Raw genomic sequence first — 22,069 nt, forward strand, 5'->3', positions numbered from 1 at the left:
AGACCTCATGGCACCAGACTGATGGTTGTCTTGGGCTTGCTCCTCTTGCAGGACCCCCAGGCATAGTTCTGTGTGTGTGTGTATGTGTGTGTGTGTGTGTGTGTGTGTGTGTGTGTGTGTGTGTGTGTGTTGGGGGGGTGGTGTGTGGGTGTCATTTGTCTCAGGCTCACTCCTGCCTGGGACCTGAGGTTCCAGGCTTAGTTCTTGTAGTCTCTGGCTTGCTCTGCTAGGCAAGGTTTGCCTTATTTCTGACTCATTCTCAGTTTGGGAGCCCATCCAGCCCTGTGCAGTGCTAGACTGGTGGTCCTCCCAAGGCCCACTAAACCCTCACTGGTGGTTGTCTCAGACTTGCTTCTTTCACGGAATGTTGTTCATAGATCAGAACGCTGAGCCTAGACACAGCCTATCTGCTTCTTGCCACCTACAGATGCACACGTGGTACAGCAGCCACAGCTGCAACACCTCTAGGTACAGGGACTACAGATTTCTTAATCTCCACCTATTCTCAGACCACAAAGCATATGTATCTTTTGATGCCAGTGACTGGGCTGCACTCATTTCTATCAGTAAACAGCAAACATTTTTTTAAAAAATGTATTTATTGCTATGTTTAAAATCCTGATAGTTACTGACTTCATTTAAGTGTGATGGTTTATTCCTCACAAAGAAACTCAGGTAATGTGTTTTCCTGTCATTTTTGGCTTTCACTAGCTTTTCATGAAGCAAACAAAAACAAGGTAAGCCTCCTTCCTAAACATTAGCCATAGCCTAAATAGTGGCGCGAGACAGCAGGGAAGCAGCTGTGGCCATCAACAGAAGTGCAAATTCTGAAGGAAGCATCCTAGCTCAAGGAGTCATCATTTTTGAGATTTCCCTTGTCTTCCTTGTCTTCATCATTCATTAATGGCATCTTGTTAAATGTCTTATCTCTCCCCTTTGTTCTTTAGTCTTTGTATTTCATGTCAGATTCTCTGACACATAGACCTGTGCTAAAACCCATCAATGTCCTTGTTGTGCTTTATTTATAGGCACGGAGGTGTTGTCATCTGTTACTAGGCAAGTGATCGCTCTCCACATCTCATCGCGCCCCTCCCATCACTTATGTGTGGCTCTATGTGGAAAGCTTTTACTGTTTCTTGTCCTAAGGAAACCGTCACACCAGCTCATTAGTAAAATATATCAGCAAATACTAAGAGCTTTATGGGGCATACAGGGTGGTTTTTAGAGTTAGTTCTTTTCATGAGTATTGACAACTTTTGGATCTTCAAGTGAGATAGAAAAAGACTTGTCTAAGTTTTCTGACCAAAGGCACAATACAAATAAAACTAATTAATCCTAGGGGCAAAAAGAACTTGTTTTTGGACGTAGCTCACAAAGTATCTTGGCTGTCAGTTTGGGGCTAAAGTAAAGCGTGAGTCAGCTTGGGTTTAAATTCATTTACTCCTGGCAAAATATGACTTCCTGCTTCTAAGAATAAAGGCTTGAAAAGTCTTATTAAAGGAAGGCTCCAAAAAGACTTCTTAACTTCAAACAGGTCTTACAAAACAATGCTCTGATGAGTTAAGAGCACATGAATTAGAAGCATATGTATTAAATTTCCCTTAAAATACACATGGGTTTAAAAATTAAGGGTGGGAGGCAGTCTTGGCAAAAATCTATTTTAGGTTTGCCTAAATCCAAACCATTCGAAAAGTAATGCTAGGAAATGGGACAAAAGAATGATTAAAATTCTTAAACAGTTTGGAGAATCAAGGATGTTTTATTTTATTTTTTAATGATTTAAGCTTGGTTCAGTAAGAAATGCTGAATTTATTTAAAAGGAAAAAATGTTTTTCTAAAACGAAGGGAACACTGCCTGGGAGCAAGATATGTTTTCTGAAAACTACAGATCCTTGAGAAAAAGTTGGAAGATCTTGACAATCTTAAAAAGGCCAGACAGACTGGAGAAGAAATGAAGTTCAATTTATGGAAGCTGTGACTTTGATCCTGCTCTATTGCTTGTGTCCAATCTGGAAAGACAGTGAACAAGAAAAACCTCACAACTTCACTCTTTGCCTTAGTTTTACACATTGTGGATATCATTTGTGTAAACACACACACACACACACACACACACACACACACACGAGAGAGAGAGAGAGAGAGAGAGAGAGAGAGAGAGAGAGAGAGAGAGAGAGAGAGAGAGAGAGACACTGGATAGGTAGCATATGCATATACAGAGAAGAAAAGTTTGATGTTAAATGTACAGGACTACAGCACTCACTAAGACACAGAATGGCGAGAAATAAAAGAGAAAGTACCTGATTTGTTTAATATAAAGATAGAAACCAAAATAAAACAACAAAACCAACCAACAAACTAAAACCTCCAAAAACAAATGCAGATTAAAATTTCAGAAAATTCTGTTCTGGAGAAGCTAATATTTATAACTTCCTACTCTAACCAGTTCTGACACTTTCCTCTTAATAGATACCAACATCTTGAAATTGTCGTTAAAATGCTTGCCACACTGAGCTCTGAGCCAGTGTCATAGAAACCCAGTGAGCTATGGAACAGTCACTCACCACAGTGACAGTTATAAGACATTAAAAAAAATCTACAAAATGAAATGGAAAGCCATTTCAAAGAATGTTTCAAATCGGAACACTTATAAATACAAAAGTGCCATTTCCATGCAATTTGTTTTATCTTGTTTTGGTGAGACAGTAGGCAAATATGAAATAGGTGTCTGGAAAAAGGAACAGTGCTAAAGTCTATTTATTTAGTTAAGTAAGTAATTGCTTGCATACCTTTGTTATACTAAGGATTGTACTAAGGACCTGGTTAAGAAGATAATTGAAAATATAACTCATGTTATTGTAAGTCCAATATTTAGATCTGAGAATTTAACACTTAATGCTAACCTTAGCAATTAATGCATGTTCTGGGTTCAAATATAGCATCCATAAATGTTAGTGCTAGTATAAACCTGAACAATTTACATAATCTCTTTAATCCACAATTTGTATGTTGACAAAATGAGGTTGTTATTATTTTCGCCTGCAGATTTGGTGGGAATTGGTATAGGATCTAGAAATTATACAAAGGATTATAGTTTCTTTCATTATTCTTGAAATTATAACGTTTGAGAAGAACAGAAGACAGAGGGTTGCTCTTCAATAGAGCAGAGGTAAAGACTTTTTACTCTGTAGCATACCATCCAAAATATAATAGCTTAAAATAATGACTATTTAATACATAGTATTCATCTGTGCATTGACTGTGTGGTTCTCTTTTGTGAACTAAATCATCTGGGGATGGATGGTCTAAAAAGAGCTCAGTCACAGGGACCCCAACAGAGGAGTTAGAGAAAGGACTGAAGGAGCTGAAGCAGTTTGCAACCCATAGGAAGAACAACAAAATCAATCAACCAGACCCCACCCCACCCCAGAACTCCCAAGACTTAACCATCAACCAAAGAACATAAATGGAGAGACAGCCACATATGTAGCAGAGGCTTTGTCAGACATCAATAGGAGGAGAGACCCTTGGTCCTGTGAAGGCTCTATGCCCCATTGTAGGTAAATGTCAGGGCAGGGGGGTAGGAAGGAGTGAGTGGGTCGAGGAACACTCCCATAGAAGCAGGGGGAGGGAGGGTGGAATAGGGGTGATCCAGAGGGGAAACCAGAAAAGAATAGGACACATTTGAAATATAAAGAAAATATCCAATAAAAAGGAAAGAGCTCAGTCTTGTCTGAAGCAACAGTTGAACGGCTGAGAGAGGAACTGGAAGACTCGACTATATCTTGGCTAAAATGGAAAGAATCCGTACAACTGAAGGAGAATCTTCCAAAGCATATTGTTAAAAATGAACATTCCTGGATGACACTGATACTTTCTCCAAGTCATTTTAAATAGGTGCTTCCCATTACTCCCATGGCTACACATCCGAAGAAGCCCTGTCTTTATAATTGTCTAGGTGAGAAAGGGTGTGTATGTCCCATGTGTGAACCAAAACACAGCAAGAACAGATATGAACATGGTTCCTGGGATGTGGAAGGAGAAAGGAAACCAGAAGAGAAAAAGATACAGGAGAAAAGCCAAAAGCAAAGAAGTTTCGGGAAGACACTGGATAATGTGGGCTGAATGGAAGCTTCACACACTGACTATGATTTTTGAGGCTTGTGATTGGGATAGAAGTTAGGGTTGTAAAATTAATGCTACAAATAAGAACAGCCATAAATATCAGGCTTATTGCATAACCGCCTTTCCACATTAATTCAATACACAGCACTTGCTGAGCTCTTGGGTGAGTTAGGAGTTCAGATGTCTGAGCGCTACTGGAAATCATGCATCGAAGGCCTTCAACTTATTCACGTGGATAAGCCCCAGGGTCTAATAAATGCTCTCAGTCACTAAGAAACCAATCATGTTTTGTTGTGACTTGGACAGGAATAGATCAATAGCCCTCTAACATGTTCATTATGGTTAATATTTTATGCACATGTAAGATGACTGATCACCTAAACTGCTCGGATGTGATTACTCACCTCAAGTTCTGCTCATGGCCTGCTTGTTTGCAAAAAGGCTTTGTTATTAAGAAGCGTAATGAAGTACTCTAGGTTTATTTTCAGCCATAAAGAGAAGATCCATTTAATTCTCAAGAGTTTTGAAGATGCTGAAGGTGGTAAATATCTCTGCTGGCCTATAATTACTAAATGTCTATACCTGAGATTTTCCAATACAGTGATTCTGGTACATTCCAATATGGATGTGTTCACCTGTGAGTCTCTGAAAGGCTCAACAGAGAAAGGAATTTGATCACACACGGTGGGATTTAACAATGTTTTAGTCAACAGAGTTACATGATATGTCTCACTGAGATGAATCTGTGATAGTCTTGCTGAATTCAGAAGTTTCATTCTCCACCTCAGACCCACCTCATATTCTGGGAACTACAATACTCTTCGCTATTTGGACAGCAGTCAAATGCCATATCCAAAAAGTTAGGTTATTTTTTTTTTAATTTAGACCTATTTCCCCATTTTCTTCATTTTTTCCTGACTGCTTCTCTATTTGTGTTGGTCACTTTTGTTGCTGAAGATTTCATTAGCCTCTTCCTCATCACCTTCCTCTCTAACAGGTCCCAGGCTCTCCCTGACCTGGATATTTACCAGGTACATTCCCTTCTACTGTCATCGGTATACTTCCAACTCTTTATCTTCTCTGTGAAAAAAATTGCAATTTTCAAACTTCTCCTTGCTGATCTTGTTTTTCATCTAATCTACTCATCACCTTAACTAAAAAAAAATGTGCTCTATTCCAGCACTGTTCCACCCACAGCAAATAGAGCTGTGAACAACTGAGACATAAACCAGTGCCTTCTCGGAGCTGGCATTCTGTGTTAGAAAGCAGAAAAAAGCAAAGGTAAGTACAAACTGCACATGGATGGTGTAGATAATAAACAACAACAGGCGCAAAGGAGGATTTGAAGTGTTAGATGGGACAACGAAAATTTCAGATAGAGTAACAGAAAATATCTCCTCACTAGATGACTTGAGGAAAAGCAGAAGGAATTGGAGCTCCAACTGGAATGTAGCTAGGGTAAAAATAATTGCTATAGAGTATCTATCATCCAAATATATTGGCTCAATTTTTAAACACTTGTACTCATTCATGTTCTGGTTGAAGATTCCCTATTTGTTGACTAAGATACTGACTGGTTTAGTATGGAGTTGCTCCAACACTGAAGTTAATTTAAGCTCCATAGTTCAGAGAAGAGTTCTCATTTGAAACACAAGTTGAGTCTACAGAGTTGTGAGTTCCCAAGCATACTTATCTCTGATTATTTGACTGAACGTTCAGGCCTTCCCAGAATCTCCTCAGGTTTGGTGATGTGGTAGAGCAATTCACAGAACTTAGAAAGATTTTATATTTACTATGGAGGTTTAGTAAAGAAAAGGTAAAACTACAAAGAAGTCAAAGGATAAAAGGCATTTTGATTTGTTCTAATCCACTTTAGTTTTCATGACCTCATTTTTCTCTTCAGGAGCTCAGTGTTCTTGCTTCTCTGCAAGTGAAGAAAATTTTGGTTGAATAACCAGACATGGTCATTTTTTATTCTGCCAGGTATGCTGGGTATTTTGTATTCTTGAAAACACTCCTGACCTTTGATCTAGGAAATAATTAAGTTACTTAATCAGGTTTGGTTTTCCAGGCCTGTATTATGATTTCTTGAGTGAGATAATAATTACATTTTTCCCCTAGGATTAATTCATTATTCACCTCTGTGATAAGGCCCTTTAGAGCACTTTCTTCACAGGCTGGTCAGTTGCATTCTGGCCTCTTGTCTAGTATTAGGTACATGCGCAGATCTTGCCCCAGGGTTCTATACCAACGAAACTGTCCTGCTTGGAGTCCCTGAATACTCAGCTCTGCCTTGAATAACAGCTCCTTACTTTCTCAGGTCTTGTGTGTGCCTCCTGCTGTCACCTAGGGCAATTAGACGGCTGTCTTAGTTAGGGTTTCACTGCTATGAATAGATACCGTGACCAAGGCAACTCTTATAAGGACATTTAATTGGGCTGGCTTAGCAATTCAGAGGTTCAGTCCATTGTCATCCAAGGTGAGAACATGGCAGCATCCAGGCAGGCATGATGGAGGAGGAGTTGGGAGTTCTACATCTTTACCGGAAGACTAGTAACAGAATCCTGACTCCCAGGCAGCTAATATGAGGGTCTTAAAGCCCACACCCACAGTGACACACCAACTCCAGCAAGGCCACACCTACTCCAATAGGGCAACACCTTCTAATAATGCCACACTATGGGCTGAGCTTTTACAAATGATCACAAGGGCTAAACATTATTAGTGATAATTCCCTTTTATTGAGTGTTCAGGAGCTTTAAAATAATTATTTTATATTTTGTCTTTTGAGAAAAATAGTTTTAGATGGAAAGAATCTACTTCATATTAGCATATCTGGCAGAAGTTTTGGTTGAATCATGTGTCTCACAGATGTCCCCAAATTCAATTTGTTCTGTAGCCATTAGAAGTTATGTTATATAATTTTGATAAAAAACTTTTAAGGTCTTAGCTTGCTAACATACTTCTCTGTCCCAGTTTTGTTTAGTTCTAATGAACTAACTTTAAATTAATTTATCTTAACTAAAAGTGGATATATATGTGTGTATTTGTATAGATATGCATATATATTGATGTTTTATTTTGGCATTTTGTTCATTGTTTGCAAAAGAAATCACACTCAGACAACATTAACTTTCTGCTACAATGAAAAACTAATTTAGATAATCAAAGAAAGGGGGATTTTATTGTCGTCGTCGTCGTTGTTGTTGTGTTACATTTTTGAAAATTTAGTGCATGTTCAGGCAGATCCAATGCTTTTAGACCTCCTGTAGGGTGCTACACGACAATGTCAGAAACTAAAGGAGAATAAAAGGAAAAGGTACATTCCCACTATCCTGTTAGATTCTCTGTCCCCAGTGACTTTCAAGTCCTTTTTCTTAAAGTTGTGCCCTTTTCCAATAGCCTCAAGCTAGGGACCGACCCTTAAGCATATGGACTTTAGAGGGCACTCAGGATCTAAACTGTATCAGGCATTAATTTTAACAAGCACTTCCTGAAAGGTAGGGGTGCTTAGAATAAAAAGGAATAGTGAATTATAAAGTTTTCACTGGGGGTTGCGAATTACCTGTACTCCAAACGAATTAATTATTTAGAGAATGTAATCACTCCATTATGTTTCATCTTATTTAGTTATCAGGGAATTAATTTCCAAACGTACTTCTAATTTTGCTTGGTTAATATATTAAATTAAACTTTCATTTGTTAGAATCACAGCTAGCCTATTATGTTCTTTAAAAAAAACTGGGAACTTCATTAGTTTAAAAATGGTACATTGTGGCTTTAATACTTTTCCTTTGAAAAACACTTTTAGACATTCATCTATAATACTACTTCACCGGGTAAAATCAAGCAAGCAAGCCAACAAAAAGAGCCATTTAACTTGCTTCAACGAAGCAACCATGCACTTCACAGAGAGACAAGAGACGGAATTCCTGGCTGCAGCCTGGAAAAGTTCGCCTTGCGAAAGTGTTTAGGTAAGCAGCTTGTTACTATGAAGAGGCCATGAGAGGGTGATGCTGTCTGCTTATGAGCTTATAGAGGCGGTTAGGGAAGAGAGAACACAGTCGTTGCTGCCTCCTTCAACGTTTCAGTGTTCCCAGTCTCCTTCTAGGGCTGCTGCATGAGTGAACTTACTTAGGAAAAACCATAGCCCTTGCTTCCCTCATCGCCTGTCCTGAAGCTTCATGGGCATTTAGTCTATACCGGTTGTCATCAGGGAGGGGCGCTGAGAGAGCTCATAGAAATGCGGGCCAAGCCTACTAATCTACAGTTAACCTGAACAGCAAGAAGTGAGGATGAGATCAAACTTTACAGGAAAAAAAAAGGAGCATGAGCGTAGAAACGGAGCGAGAAGGAGAAAAGTTGGCCGCAAGCCCAGGTGAACAGCTTAGTGGAGCTTGAACCCTGATCTGGGAGACTTTAACCTCCCTTAAACCCACTCCCCAAGAGAGGCAGAGGACAGGGTTGCCTGGGGTTTTTCAGGGATGGCTTGATAGTGAGTCCACGATTGCCTTTCTGAGGGAACATGATCCATGTGGAGTCTAGCGTAGCACAAACCTCAAGGTTCCTGGGGAGGCTTTCCTCACCTCAGCAAGGGTTCATTTGTCACATTTTTGTTTTTGACTATTTACTACCACACTGCAGAAGTGTTTGAGATCTTTTCCTTCTCAATCTCTCCCTCATTTCCATTCAACACTCTACAGTTTGCCTTTCCCCCAGTGCATACAATTATCACCTCCCCATTCTAATTAGCTTCCAAGCTGCCTATACTGGCGCCCCCACTTTTATGATCCTGTCTCCATATATTTTGATCTCCTAATTGGCTTTGATGTATCCATTTGGAGAACTGTTGCCAAGAATCCCCCCCCTTTTAATATCTTTCCAGGGTTACTTTATACTCCTTACGTAATTTTTATTTCTTTTTATTTCTATGCGCCTTTTCAAATCTGGTTTCCTACCCAACATAACTCAGTTCTGCTCTTGCTGGCAATATAGGAAGTCTTCTAGAGACACTTGTTTCTGAGTTATTCTCTAGAGTGGCAATGTTTCACAGTTCACCTTCAGGTCAATTTGTAAAAGGACTTGTTACTTTTTCACTCCACCCTCCCGGACATGGTCCAGGAGGGCAATCATTTCCTGTGGGAGCTAGGAAGCTTCTCCCCTGCAAGTCCCGTTTCTGGTAGTTTGTAATGCCTTGAAGACCGTAGGAGGTAGACATCTGAAAAGTGCGATTTCTTGACAGACTGTTTATGTACTAATGTGTAAAATTTCCCAAAAATCTGCTCTGCCATTTCTGTTGCCCGTGGGGTTCAGAAACCCATCAGCTCCTTCTGTCGGTGACTGCCTGATCACGTTGCTCATCTGCTCTCACCGACTGTCACTCAGCAAAATAGTCCATCAAAGTTTCTAAGAACGTGAAAAGTTTTTTCCTTTCTTTACGATATTTTATAATGTTTTAAAATTGAATTACTTCTGCCGGTTCATTGCACATAGAGAGGATTTATATTGACACGTTTCGGCATTTAAATAAAAAGTAAATATACTAGTTAACTGTGAGAAATAAATATGAAAATATAAACCATTTAAAGCTTTACAAACATAGTAAATAGTCATTGCTGTCTTTCAGCGTGTTATAGTTTTTATTTTGCTCCTAACTCCCCCAATTCTGAGTTTAAGAGGTTTCATTAAAATTAAATGAGTGATTTGAGTTTAAGGTGCTATTAGAAGAAATTGCTTTTAACTCACTTGGAGAGAAGCTAAAGAAGTCTATGTGAATCACTTGAAAATTGGGACGTTCTGAGTAAATAATAAACAGGTGGCTTTGCCATTTAAGGAGCTAGCTCAGTCAGGCTCATTAAATGTTCCCTATCCCACTCCTCTTGCCTGTAAGAGAGAGATAGTGCCGATACTTAGGTCACATGACTATGACAGAGACGCGGCAGAATGGTATGTGTAATCATGGCTGCCACACAGAAAATGCCCAACAAAGGCTACTTTAATTACTAGTAGACTGACTAGACTAAGAAAAACATTGTTTTTAGGACCTTGTAGAAGGGTCTATAATAAATGTTTTCTTTGAAATCCTGACTTGTTAATATTTGCACACTTCTGTGCATAGGAGGCTCATATTAGATGGGAGGAATAGATTTTGGTGTTAGTGGGGTGTAACAAGCCCAGGAAGCTCTACTGTTCTATTATCATATCCAAGTCTTGTAACTATTGGGGCTGATTTTGTGCCTGAGTTGGTGTCTCACGATAGGTCATTTTCTGGTGAGTTAAGTAACTCAATAGTCATCAGTGTATAATTTCCATAATATTCTCATGAAGCTCTAACTCATTTCATGAGTGAAATTTGCATGTATGATCCCAGTGGCTTCGGAAAAGATATGCATATGTAGCTGGCCATGAGGAGGTGTTATCATTTTGAGGTCCCTGAGTAATGGATTCACAGGGCAGCTCTCTAAGAAACTTCCTGCGGCACCACAAGTTCAGTTTAAATTGGAATAGACTTAGCACTTTTTTGTTCATTTCAGAAAAATGCACACTGAAACAAAGGAGGAAAGAAGACTGTTATGTGGAGCTGCTGTATGGGGCTTCGTAGCCTCATGGGTCAGAAAGGAAAATCCCAAGCCCAAAATGAGCAGAAACGAGTACCTCTTTGAAGGAGGCAGCCATAATCTCTCTGGTTACTGTAGACTATGACTGATTTTAAGAATGTGGGATAAATGAGGTCCCTAAGACAGCCAATGTTAGAAGTAATGCTGGTGCCCATGTGGGAAAGAGTAGAAGATTGAGATCAGCATAGAGAATAGTCACTGGTATGTGGCAAGAGCCTGCTTTATTGTTAAAAGTAAAAATCAGAGCAGATAATGTCCAGTCTCAGAAGCATCACAAAATAAATATCCTGGGAGACCAGTGAGGATATTCATGAAGGCTATGTAGAATGTGGGGAGGGTACTAATTTTCTTTTGCTTTATGTTGTGGTAATAATTGCCAAGAAATCTGGTCATTTAATCACACACACACACACACACACACACACACACACACACACACACACACACCCACCACACACATGTATGTGTGTACAGATAGAAAGAGAGACACAGAGACAGAAAAACACACAGAGAGACAGACATTTAGAGGGGGAGTCCGGAACAGAATAAAGTCATGAGGGCAGCAACCCACTTTCATTTCTTTAACTAGGCTCTACCTGCTGATGTTTCCGAATCCCATCCCCAGTAGCACCATCAGCTGTTATTAAGTTCTCAGATTGTCAGTGCCTCAGAGTCTGCCTCTGCCTGCTTTCCCAGATCATCCCCTGCCTCAGCACCTCAACTGTCTCAGAGCTATTCTTTACCCTCTGTTCCTGTTAGACTCATCTCCTGACCTTGAGAGTCCAACTCTGTTCATCTACTGTGAATGGCCACATTTCATCTTTCTTGAGGATAAATTCATAGGATTTTTTTCTGTTACTTACTTGTGCTTTGCATTGAACCAAGCCAGCACAAACTTTTGACATGAAGACCTTTGGGGCTTCAGATGTGGTGACAGAGAATCCTCTTCTGGGCCTCACTGCTGCTGGTCCTTATCCTTGATCCCCTTGTATTTTGCACCTGAACATATGTGTGCTGCTTCTGTGTCTGTTTCTGCTCTCTGTGTCCTCGCACTTAAATCACAACTACAACCTGATTGACCTGGGTTATGCTGCCTTCTTCTCATTCTTCAGCTGAAGGGGCATGCTGGGCTGGTGATTTGGTCTGCTAAACATCATTTTAATCATCGGATATTGTGCTGCCTGGTAGGAACTCCTCTTTTGACCATCACCATCCCTAGCCTGTATTTATGTGGACTCTAGTAATGCAAATTTTAGCCTATAATCTAGAAATAACTGATTTACAGTTTTCAATTGCAATTCTGATTGCAACAAACTTCATAGACTCCCAGCATAATAAGCAACCAAATTTCTTTAGGGAGACAACTATGTAAGAACTCCTAGTGTTGATGGAACTAATTTCTTTGTGGCCATTTTATCTTCTTTTTCTCAACTCTAAAATCAGCTACCCTTACATTCATTTCACAAATGAGAAAACTGTGGCTCGGAGTGGGTTAAATTATTATGGCAGCTGAGTAACAAGGCAAATCATTTTCTCGACAATACATAATTTTCAATTAATAGAGCTGATAAAAAAAGGCCTTCATTTTTCTGCTGTTCTCTTGCAGCTTTCGAGTTTCCTGGACTTTTATTAATTTATTTATTATATTTAAGTACAGTGTAGCTGTCTTCAGACACACCAGAAGAGGGCATCAGATCCCATTCCAGATGGTTGTGAGCCACCATGTGGCTGCTGGGATTTGAACTCAGGACCTCTGGAAGAGCAGTCAGTGCTCTTAACCACTGAGCCATCTCTCCAGCCCTTTCCTGGACATCTTATAGAGCTTTTGTTAGCAGAAGGCACTGTATTAATCTGCAAACCCAAGTGAGCTTAGCCCAGGTGAAACAAAGCTTCCCTGTTTATAGCCCCTCGCTTATTTTTTTTTAAATAAATAGAGTGACTTAGTGTGCCCATCGCTGCTCCACCCAGATCCTACAAGTGTTTGTCGGAGCCATTATTCATTCTTCTGAGCTTCCATCCCAGTCTCTCAACTGAAGCCCTCTTCTCTCCATGAGCTGTCTCAGCCAGGAGAGATCTGCACTCAGAAGTGCTGAGTGATCTTGGAACCTTTCTTCTCTCCTTCCCACCCTTTTTATTGCCTTCGCATCTCTGATTTAAATTGATTACTTTCCAGATTCATCCTCAGACCTGCTGAGTGAACAAGTTTACAATTATCCCCACCCTCCTCAGGTTGACTAGTTGGACTTTTTTTTTTCTAAATGGAAATCTAATTTTCCTCTTTTCTCCCTGTATTTGTAATCTCGTTAGATCCATTTGTATTAATTCTTAGTCTCCTGGTGTGTGCAACAGCTTCCAAATTTGTAACATCTGCAAATTTTATTAGCATGCTGTGTGCTCTGCCTTTCAGATCATTAATGCTAACCATCAATAATCCAGATGTTAGAGAAGACAAGAACTTCAGGCAACCCCTGTGGCCCCCATAAAAGGTTACTCCACACCCCGCATATCTTCATTTATCCTCACCTATTATTTATGACCCTTCTGCAAAGCCCATGTTTAGAGGTTCACATTTTTTTTTCCATTGAATCAACTGGTCAATTGAAAGCAAAATTTCAAAGCCAGTAATATAGCTTTGACTCCGTCTTGCCTTTTAAGTGAAAGTTATAATTTACGACAATTGTTAAAAAATCCACACAAAGAAAGTATTGATCACCATTTTCTGACTTTTATCTCTTTAAACTTTCTGGTTATTAAAACTCATTTTTACAATTACTCACTGATTTGGAATATATATATATACATATATATATATATAATTTTGAAAAGAAAATTAATACACTGTTTAGGAAAAGTGCCTTTTTAATATCTTGTTCTGCTCCGTTTCTCTGCCTCTTTTCCACTCTTCCCAACTTTTCTATTTAATCCTATTTTTAATTGATTTTTCTAGTCTAATTTTGCTTGATTCTTCTGTCTAAAGAAGCCCACTGATTGCATTCATATTCATAAAAAGTAAGTCCCATGTTCTGAGGGAGATTTACTCATAATTCATTAAAATTTTTCATAATGTTGTTCATATTGGAAGAGCATTTAACAAATTTAAATTAGCAGGCAGCAATCAGAACAAACTATTAATGCATTACTAATGATTGTATTTTATATGCAAATAGTTCCATTCTTCAAGTATAACTTCACATATTTTTAACTCATTTTCATATGAGCCCTTGGGGTAGACCAACTACATGAGTGACTAATGTCATTGTAATGAGGAGAAAATTGAATAAAATAATTCGGATTGTTTGTCCAAAGTTTTGCTGACATGATATAGAAGTGAAAATATGAGTATCACAGTCATGGGAACTTACAAATATAGCTATTAGCTAAGATTTATTTAACAGATGCTATTTTTATAATTTTTTAAATTTCATTTTTAAAAAATTTTAAAATTTAAAACTTTTTTTAAAAAAATTTATTCTTTACATGTGTTAAATTCCCACCACAGTTTTCCCTACCTCTACTCCTCTCAGTGGCCCCCATGGTCCCCACCTCCCCGCTCTGCAAGAAGAGTCTCTCTAATAAACAAAAGTGGGGGGGGGCGGTGAGTAGTTGGGGATGACTTCCAGGGAAATCAACCAAACATGGGAAAACAAATTACAATAAGGCTAGGAGTAAACCCTCATACCAAGACTGGACAGAGGTGATCCAGTAGGAGGAAACGAGTCCCAATCACAGACGAAAACATCAGAGACATCCCCACTCCCACTGTAAGGAGTCCCACAAGAACACTAAGGTATAAAACCATAATGTATATTCAGAGAACCTAGCTTAAGCCAGACAGGTTCTATGACTGTCACCTTTTGGGCCCAATTGATTATGTGGGGCTAGTTCTAATTGTGTTCTCGACCCCTCTGATTCCTAGAATCCTCCTTCCTCTTCTACGGGGTTCCCCTGATTCGGCTTAGTGTTTGGCTGTGGGTCTCTGCATCTGCTCCCATGAGTTGCTGGACAATGACTCTCTGATGACAGTTGGACTAGACACCAATCTATGAACGTAGCAGAATATTATCAAGAATCATTTCATTGACTTTTTATTTGTATTTTTGCCAGTCATATTTGGTTATATCCTGGGTCTCTGTGCCTACGGGCCAATAGAGAGTTTTTTGAGTCTTTCTAAAATAAAATAAAGTTATCAAGCTAAGACCAGGATCAAGATCTCTGTAATTGGTAGATAAGTGTAATATAAACAGTACTAATTGTTTATCTTAAATGAGAATGTGACTTCCTTAAATGAATCATCAATTCCAAGTTCATCATGGTGGTAGAGGCCAGTATTGCCAGCATTTAGGAGACTAAAACAAGAGAATCATGAGCTATAAATAAGTTTAGGCTACATGAGGAAACCATTCTAGGAAGAAAAGTAAAAAGAAAGGGAGAGAGGAAGGGAAGAAGGGAGCGCGAGATTTCTGTTTCTGATCAAATAATAATTCTATCCAAGTTCCCTTTGCTTTCTTACTGCTATTTATTGAGAAATTTTGAAGGTCTGACATAGACAGTCGGGGAATTGATAACACATTGGGAATTCCTTTGAAATTTCATTCTAGATAGAAAGACAATGAAATGGTCAATATATGAAAGAAGAAAAGATGCAGTTGTCATTTGCCATCAAAAAAAGGGTGGTACACCTGTTTACAGCTCCCAAACGCCAAAAGAGTCTAGTGATATAGATATTTTAATACTCTATAAAATTCAAAGTTGTTTCATTACATAAGAGGGAGGATGGAGTAAAATCTGCCTCAGACGAATGGCATATCTATAATGTACGACTTCATGACCTGTGCCCTAAGATCTACAGAAAGCATGGTACATCAGGAACTTCAGTAGAAAACAGCCATGAGTTGTACCTTCTGGTTGATCCAGAATGCCTCTCTCTAGAAGGGAAACAAATGTGCGTATTATCCCCTGAGGAATGATGTATGATTTAGGAACAAAGAGGACTTGGAACTAAATCCTGCTCTGTCTTTTAGTAGCTCTGAGTTCTTGAGCAAATCTGCTCACCTCATTGAGCTCTTGTTTAGCTATCTATAGATACAATAGACATAATTCTTGTCTTAAAGGACCAGTTGGGGATTAAAGGTCAGTAAATATTTTGGCATCAAGTAACAGCTCAATACATAGTAAAAAAAATGATGCAATGATTCAGGGGCCACCATGCTAAGAGACAGCCATTGACAGAATGGAGAAGTAAGATAACCCAAGAATGACTCAATAATGAAAGTCAACTTGAGTTGAAGACTCTCTTCCAGGAGGGAAAGTTCTTTGCCTTCATAGGAACAATGACTTTAAGAACTCGTAGGAAGATGAAAAGCAATAACTTGAGAAATTTGAAAGAAAGGCTCTCAAATGATAACCATACACTGTTAGTTTTGCCCGCCACAGATATTTGGGCTGAATGAGGTGAGGCTCATGGGATTTTTAAAGGCCTAACAGCAGAAAATAGTCGTTTCTTAAGAAAGCAAGCCCATGTGAAGAATGACCTGCAATGCAAGTTTGCTTCTTTATAGGTCTTAACTATGCTATTCTAATGAATTAGTATCATAGTGTAAGGATTAAAAAAAAGAAGAAAAGAAAATTGAAATGTATTTACTTCTTGAAGCCCTCTAAGAAAATAAGATGCAGAACAGCTGCTGTAGAAATTATCTGTAAAAGACATGGAATCTCTTTGGACTTTTAGATGGGTGGGGCATGGCCTGTCAATGGCAGGAAGTTGTTCCCACACAGTCTTATAATTTGTCCACATGTCAGCCATCCTATCAGATTACCAGGCAATTAAGGACTGGGACTGGACTTTATTTGAGTCTCTGGAGCACAGAACTTCTGTTTTGCAAGTGTGTAATTTGAGTAAATTTCTAAGCAAAATAGAACAATAAATAAAACTGACCAGTGTTTCGATCAAATTAAACTGAAAATCCTCTAAATAAGGCTTCCTATTGAGTCTGTGGCTTTACACAGCTCTGCTTCATGTTTTTTATGCCACTAGCCTCAGAGACTACGTCACAGTGAGCTTTGAAAATCCACTCCAAACCAAGAACCTCTCACCAATCCAAAAGTTCCCTGCAAATTGGCCTGCTTACTCTAACTAGTGTCCATTTAACTTGGGTTTTCTTTGTGTGGTAATATACAATTATGGAGCTGTAGTCAGCACCGATATATTCTAAACTGACATTTCTCATTTTTTTTATGCCTGGCTTCACCAACCCATTCATTTGCTGTATTATCGCTGAATTGGTAATTGGTAATTCCCTGAAAAAAAATAAATGAAGAAATCCATCAAGACATTTTCAAGTGCAAAGCCAAGATCTTTGGCTAATATGAGGTACCTGGACCTGAAGATATGCTGCAGCCTATTTTGTTGGGCTGATTATTATCATTCGTTGAGAGACAGAATGCCAACATACAGCCACTAGGGCTGCAGAGAGGACTAAACACTTTCACACTTACTACCCACTTCTAAACTTCTTTTGGCATCATATCTTGAAAGTCAAAAGCCTTGGGACTCCTTCTAATATCATCTGAAAATCATTAGCATGCATGCCCCAAATAATTGTAATTGGCTCCAGGTTTTACATAAAGAGTAGGATTTATCCTAATTGGACTTTAGAGGAAAGAGACCAAAAACTAATGGAATTTTATCTACCTGATGATGGCAATGGAAAACCTTAATATTGCTGTGTGTTTCCCCCAATTCAGGGGAATATACATGGCTGTCATTTATTTTTAGAGTGGTTTCAAGGGACGACACAATTTAAATTTGCGTGCAACTTCTAGCAAACCAGAAAAGCTGGAATTGACATAGTTGGAAACACATGCGATTCCTCACAGAGTCTAAGTGCATGTAACAGATGAATTCCTTTGAAATTGCTGTTTGAATGTTTTGTTGTTATTGTTTGCAATGTGAAACGTAGAAACTACTATTTGTGGCCTTCCAAACAAACTAAAAGATAACAGAAAGTTGTCCACTGTGGTGATTTAATCCAGGACTTGATTTGAGCCCTAAATTTCAAACTTGCAGATCACAACAAACGACTCATTGAGAAATGGATAAGATATGCATAAAAGGCAAGCACCTTCACGTAGAAACAGAGTAAGAGTGAAATACCTTGAGAGTAAAGGCACTTTACTTTTTCTTCATGAGTCATCAATCTGAGAAGTTGAGACAAAGATTCTTGCCGACTTGATGTCTTTTGAAGATCCATTCTTCCGGCCATAGTGATTTGCTCTTCTTGGGTCTGAGCATAGTCATCCAGAGAAGAAGAATCTCTACATTATTTTATCTTATATGTTGTATACACAGTCAATCTTGTGGGTGCACACACAAGTGTATATCTTGAATACAAGTGCGCATGGGTGCGTGTGTACACACACACACACACACACACACACACACACACACACACACACTCTTTTACCTTGTTGTTATTGTTCTCTTTTATTTGGGTCCTGGAGCCAATATTGAGTAGCCAGGAGTGTGCGAGTACACGAAGGTTCTTAGGAATAGACTTCAAGCTAACTATGGAGAATAGAGAAGAGATGCAGTTGGACTCTACAGTGAACAACAAGACAGGAAGTGACTAAAATGATTACTTTTAAGAAGTACTTGGAGAACAGAAATAATGTCATTAGCAAGAACGCTTTTATGAGGCTAGAATGTGAATTTCATTTCCTGCCTAAGGGCTAATTTCTAACATTCAATAAATACTTTAGAAATGAGTCTTGCAATTTAAACAATGCTATTTCGAAAGCTTCTCGAGTCACTTTATTGAGGCTATTTTACATACACTATACACAAACATAGTAATAAATGATAACAGGAAAATGCGCTAAGTGATAATTCTGAATAAATTGAAATTTATATACTGAATCATGACTTACAAGTTGTATAGAGCATTTTTATCTAAAAAGTTCACTTAATAGATATAATTCTGTCTTTACACACATTTCGATATCCTATTCTTCAAAATGTACACACATAAATAGCTATCAGATGGCCGTGTCACTGTTTTTGAGCTACTTTTGTGACCATGTCAGGATTAATTTTGTTTCTAAATTTGAGAAAAGCCAGCCCTTGCTATGGTACTGTTTAAGGTATAATCTTCCCCAGTTACCATTAAATGCCTTATGCATCAGGCGCTGTCCTTAGATTCTCTAAACTAAAATTAAACAGCTCTGTTTGTATTTGAGACAGGATTATATAAAACTAGTTTTATAGCTTCAAGTAACACCAATTTACCTCTGCCCCTTTTTATTAAAAACCCCAAACAACAATGTTTTGTAACAGATATAGTACTCTTCAAACAATGCTTAACCAATTTTTTTTCTTTTTTTATTTATGAGACATAACTAAACTCTAACCGTTTCAGAATTCCTCTACACTCACCAACACTCTCAGCTGCTCCAAAAGGCATTTCTCATGATAGTATATTATGCCATTTCGAAGTCATTAATGACCAAAATTTTTACTATTTTTATTTTGCTACTTTGAAAATCAGGGACCATCTTAGCTCACACAGTTTTTGCAGATTCATGAACCAAATGTAGATGCTAATTTAACTGTGATTATTTTTCATCATAGATTTTCCTCTTGGTGTGAGTTAGGTATGAACAACCTTTGAAGGCAAAACTGGTTCTAGCTAAATAAATTTAAAAAACTATCATCTTGACAAAAATAATAACACACTTTAAGGAAAGCATATTCTACATTATGAGAGCGTGACTTGATATTTTTACCATGATATGAAATAAGTTATAATGGTCTTGTTAGGCATCATCTTAGCCATTCAGAACACATAAGGAGCAAGCAAAATGTTCAAAAAAGAACGGTGGCCTTTTTTCTGCTTTTGTTCTCTTTTCCTAGGAATTTCTCTTTATTTTTCAAGGTTCTATTCTACTTAATCTCTCTCGTTACTTCTATTAAAGTTTCATTGTCCTTAAATCATGTTAAAGGTGTTATCTAAACAAACATTTCTTTCCTTATAAAAAATAGTTTCTCTTGCTCTTGCCCTCTTCCCCTTTGTTCTTTCTCTCCACATTCCCTCCCCCACTTTTCCTTCACCATGGCCGGCCTTTACTCCTCTCCTCTTCTGCTCTTCTTCTCTCATTAAACCTTTCCATGTGGAAAAAAATAAAGTGAAACCAAAACATTATTACTATTGAGAAGCAGTAGTAGAAATAGAATGACGAAGCTTTTATTTAACATGGACAGTCATTTACTTCTGGGAGGACAGCTGGATTCCCCATTCCTTTGTCATATTAATTTTTGTAGCTCTAGCTTACATGGCTCTAAAATCACTCACCTAACATTGTTCATATTAAAAATGTATTTCAAACAGAGAGAGGGTCTTCATCGTCAGAAATTAAAAGAAATTAAAATAAGAAATTAAAATTAAAAATAAGAAATTCAAAATAAGAAATTAAACCAAGGCTGCTGGTTTTTCTATGGAATGGGACCTCTAGCTTGCCCCCATTTTTTTTTTTACATAAATAGGTTATCATCCCTAAGATTCTTTCTTTCCTGAAGCTCTGGGACCAGTTACATTCTGGTTTCTGGATCTCCAATATTTCTGGGTATCAGTGACGTATCTGAAGGTTGAGTAGGTCAGAAGCTGCCAATGGATGCTTTGATTGTCTGGACTTCTGTCTCTGCTTCATCTTATGATCTCTCTGTACCTGCTGTGTGTCTCACATTCTCCCTCCTCCAGCTCTGTGGTGGTAACTTCTACCCTCTTTGTGGCTGCATATCTGTATACCTTGCCCAACTGAATTTAACACCAGATGTGACATATTTTATGATGACGAATCTCTTTTGAAATCTCATTTTGTCACTCTTGAACTCATATCTCTGTGTACCCGTCTTCGAGTGAAAGGTGATCTTGCTTGAATTTTTAGGACTCTCACTCTTGCAAAATGAACCCCTGTACATAATTTCCCAGTTTCGTGTAGGGAGGGCATTTTCCAAAGCAATGGGACAACATTGTTTTCTTCTGCTGGTTATGAAGACATTGTTTTCTCCTGCTGGTTATGAATGGATTGAAAATTCCTTACTCTTAGGTCTCAATCTGTGGTCCAGAGATCTCCATGTATTCTGGCACAGTCTCTGTTTCATGTGGCACCTGTTTTATCAAAGTTTCAACAACAGGATTGCTGCTGTCTGCCAAAATCTCATTGGGAACTTGTTAAGCACCCAGAAAAGTTGGGATGAGAAATTGGCTGAGGCCCATAACTTTGAGAAGCCCAAGGCATACATTTTAATATACTGAGAGCTATGGACACAGGAGAAGACATTTGTTTATCAAACAAAAATATACAACTACTTTGTGCTCTTTTTCTAGTTTCTTCCTGGCAATTGTACTAGGTTAATAACACCATAATGAATCCCAGGTCTGTAACTGTGGTAGTAATATTGTAATGAGTCTCAGGTCAGTAATTATGCTAGTAATGTATACATAACCACCTAAAAACATCTAAACACATCTTTCACTAAAACACATCTTTTTAAAGTAAAGAAAATAATTCAGAAGGAAGTTGTCTGTCTCCTCCAGAGTCACAGAAGGCAAACAGTGAAGACACATGTCCTTGTCCTCCCCACATTGTCTGACCATTTGCTCTCCATACTTTCACGAAGAAGCCGGAAAAAAGTTTCCACAAGGGTGGAGTTTCCATCAGGATGGCAGTTATAGTCTCACTTCAATAATTTTTAACTTCTTCCTATTTCCTTCACCAGAAAGCATGAATCAGTTTTTTTTTAAAGGAATGGTTTCCACATCTGTACTAAGAAATGAGTATTAACAATCTGAAGAAACAAAAATAAACTCTTGATTTAAAGATTTTAAGTGATTTTTCAAAATCTCCTAATCATTTTTCTCTGAAATGTCATTTTATGTTTCACTCGAGCACTTCCAAGCCTTGATTCTTTAACCAGCAGTGGCAGTGGCAATAAGGGAGAAGACGATGTGCAGGCTCTTGGGCACCTGAGAAAAACAGAATGCTGTGAGCCTTACAGAAACACTGAGACCTATTTTTTTTCAGCCATAGTGTTACTAACGTTGCTTTGTATATGAGGAAAGAGAAACATGTACTAGGTAGTAGCTTGAAAGGCCCCATTGATCTGATACTGTGACTTTCTGTCTCTTAAGATTCGTTGACAGGAAGGAAGGGGGAAATCTCTCTTCTGATTTTGGAGTCATTTAGCAGCCTGTTGTCAGATTCCTGTGAGTTTGGGGACCATGTGAATTTTAAAAGAATTAGCATTAGGACTATGCAATTGCATATACTAA

At 38.4% G+C, this 22,069-nt stretch overlaps 1 pseudogene; it reads right to left on the reverse strand.

Annotated features, from left to right (window-relative positions):
* Positions 1-358: 358 nt before the first annotated feature.
* Positions 359-475, reverse strand: LOC120103328 (small nucleolar RNA SNORA17; annotated as a pseudogene).
* Between the last annotated feature and the right edge of the window lie 21,594 nt (positions 476-22,069).

Source organism: Rattus norvegicus, chromosome 5 (assembly GCF_021556685.1).
Source record: "Rattus norvegicus strain SHRSP/BbbUtx chromosome 5, alternate assembly SHRSP_T2T, whole genome shotgun sequence".
In the NCBI taxonomy this organism is placed as follows: domain Eukaryota; kingdom Metazoa; phylum Chordata; class Mammalia; order Rodentia; family Muridae; genus Rattus; species Rattus norvegicus.